The 3,229-nt window shown below is 45.2% G+C and overlaps 1 pseudogene; it reads left to right on the plus strand.

The window, feature by feature from the left end:
• The first annotated feature begins 226 nt into the window (after positions 1 to 226).
• Positions 227 to 1,486, plus strand: LOC148028874 (uncharacterized; annotated as a pseudogene).
• Positions 1,487 to 3,229: the final 1,743 nt, after the last annotated feature.

Raw genomic sequence — 3,229 nt, forward strand, 5'->3', positions numbered from 1 at the left:
CTTTCCCTATTATGTTTAATGTTTTTTCTCTCTCCTCTCCCTCTCTCATTTCCTTTTCTCTCTTCCTCTCCCTCTCTCATTTCCTCTCCCTCTTTTTTTCTCTTTCCCTATTATGTTTAATGTTTTTTCTCTCTTTTTCTCTCTCTCATTTTCTTTTCTCTCTTCCTCTCCCTCTCTCATTTCCTCTCCCTCCCTCACCCTCACCATCTTTCTCTCTTTCTCTATATGGGGGCCAGGCCTTGCCGATTATGTATGGACATTGATGGAGAGACCTCAAGTGATCATGATATCTAGATTGATTCGCAGCAAGGCCTCAGTCCCACATGACATTGTGCGAGCAGAGCTTGCCACACCGCCCATGCTAGTCGAGGCATTATTTCAGACAGTCTGCTTCCTACACAGATTTCAGGATATGGACAGAGATCGCATTGCATATAGAGCATATATGGCATCTCAGGAGATGGCTCGAGCGGGGGATACCACATCATGGTATGCACAGATTAGAGCTTGGCTTGACAGACATGGGCCGGACATTGATAGACTTCCACCTCTTCTATATGATACTCAGGCTCCCACTTACACCCTCTCTCTCTCTGAGAGGAACAAAGTCATCAGACAGGAGATATGACATATTTATATACAGAGGACATGGGTCAGCCCTGCATAGCCACTGCCATCGAAGATGCCACATTATTATACACAGTTCTTGAGGATATCAGAGCAGGGATTCATAAAGATTCTGAGATATATGCAGATCTATATGCCACATCGATTGAGAGTTCTTATTGGACAGCTCAGGGTATCATCACATCAACTTATGATTGAGAGTGGCAGAGCCAGTGGCATCCCGCGGGAGGAGAGGATATGCCCCCTTTGCAGATCAGAGGTGGAGAGTGAGGAGCATTTTATTCTCAGATGCCCGGCATACTCAGAGTTGAGATCTAGATACACATTGAGCAGCTCACTTCAGGGATGTATGACTGATATGGATCAGAGATCATTTGGCCATTTTCTGGGAGAGGCATGGCACATCAGAGAGCAGAGCACACAGCGGGTCCCAGTCAGAGAGGGGCCCACCCAGACGACTATTACACAGTTCTTTCAGACAGACAGAGTGAGAGCTACTGTACCAGCCTCCAGCCAGACCTCCGGGCTCACACTACAGCAGGCTGAGGACCAGCGTACCCGACGCCGCATGAGGATCCGTGGGTTTCGGACCCCACAGCCACACCGACAGGACATCCGGAGGATTCTTGATCTACATCGACAGCAGACTGAGATCCGACGACACTCGACACATTGGATCTCAGATCTCCAGTTTGCTCTTTCTCCACTGCCGATGTACCACATCCTGCATCCAGGAGGGATCACCTGCTATTAGCGACTTCGACGACTGCTACTACATCCCAGGATAGTATATCTCCCTGCATCTGTTACATATACACATCGCACCACTTTATCACAGCCGACAGTTGTTCCCCTATCACAGCCGACATTTGTTTCCCTTTTGTAGCCATTATCTGGAGTACCAGAGCTACATACGTACATACACATACACGACACTTATCACACTCACAGCACCGTATTTTCAGTTTCCAATTTTTAGCTTTTCATTCAGCACTTTTATTTTGGATAGTTGGACCTCATCAGTTGTATCACAGTTTGTCTCATAGGCCAGTTTTGGTCTTTAGAAGACGTTAATATAACTTTATTTCTTTCTTTCTATTATGTTTAATGTTTTTTCTCTCTCCTCGCTCTCTCATTTCCTTTTCTCTATTCCTCTCCCTCTCTCATTTATTCTCCCTCCCTCACCCTCACCCTCTCTTTCTCTCTTTCCCTATTATGTTTAATGTTTTTTCTCTCTCCTCTCCCTCTCTCATTTCCTTTTCTCTCTTCCTCTCCCTTTATCATTTCCTCTCCCTCCCTCTCCCTCTCCCTCTCTTTCTCTCTTTCCCTATTATGTTTGATGTTTTTTCCTTCCTCTCCCTCTCTTATTTCCTCTCCCTCCCTCACCCTCTCTCTCTCTTTCCCTCTTTCCCTATTATGTTTAATGTTTTTTCTCTCTTCCTCTTCCTCTCTCTTTCCCTATTATGTTTAATGTTTCCCTCTCTTTTCTCTCCCTCCCTCTCCCTCCCTCTCTCTCTCTCATTTCCTCTCCCTCTCTTTCTCTCTTTCCCTATTATGTTTAATGTTTTTCTCTCTCCTCTCCCTCTCTCATTTCCTTTTCTCTCTTTCTCTCCCTGTCTCATTTCCTCTCCCTCCCTCTTCCTCTATCTCTCTTTCTATCTTTCCCTATTATGTTTAATGTTTTTTCCTTCCTCTCCCTCTTTCATTTTCTCTCCCTCACTCACCCTCTCCCTCTCTTTCTCTCTTTCGGTATCATGTTTAATGTTTTTTCTCTTTTCCTCTCCCTCTCTATTTCCCTATTATGTTTAATGTTTCCCTCTCTTTCCTCTCCCTCCCTGTTTCTCTTCCTCTTCCTTTCTCATTTCCTCTCCCTCCCTCTCCCTCTCCCTCTCCCTGTCTTTCTCTATTTTCCTAATATGTTTAATGTTTTTTCTCTCTCCTCTCCCTCTCTCATTTTCTTTTCTCTCTTCCTCTCTTCCTCTCTTCCTCTCATTTCCTCTTCCTCCCTCACCCTCACCCTCTCTTTCTCTCTTTCCCTATTATGTTTAATGTTTTTTGTCTCTCCTCTCCCTCTCCCTCTCTTTCTCCCTTTCCTTATTATGTTTAATGTTTCCCTCTCTTTCCTCTCTCTCCCTCTCTCATTTCCTCTCCCTCTTTCTCCCTCTCTTTCTCTCTTTCCCTATTATGTTTAATGTTTCCCTCTCTTCCTCTCCCTCCCTCTCCCTCTCCCTCTCCCTCTCTTTCTCTCTCATTTCCTCTCCCTTTCTCAATACATATGAATTTTAACAAAAAAAAGTAAAAGAGAAAGAGAAAACACCAAAACAAAGCAAGAAGGAACAATGCACTCACCATAAAGGCTTGAAGAAGGGTTTGGCGACTCCTCTTCGTGACGGCGGCTCCTCTTTGTCCTTCGTACACTTCCTCCTCTTTTTTGGGAATGGCAGCGGCGGCGGCGAGAAGCTTTCATTCTCCCTCATTCTCTCTCTCTCTCCCTCTCCCTCTCAAATGCAAGATGTTTGCTCTCCCTTTCACTCTCTCTTTCGTGTATGTGCGCAAAATAACGCACTCGGGTTTTGGCCCGCATTTTTTCGTCTAAGTACCA

Source organism: Lygodium microphyllum, chromosome 11 (assembly GCF_053477565.2).
Source record: "Lygodium microphyllum isolate KBCC chromosome 11, Lygodium_microphyllum_v1.1.10, whole genome shotgun sequence".
NCBI classification, from domain to species: Eukaryota; Viridiplantae; Streptophyta; class Polypodiopsida; order Schizaeales; family Lygodiaceae; genus Lygodium; species Lygodium microphyllum.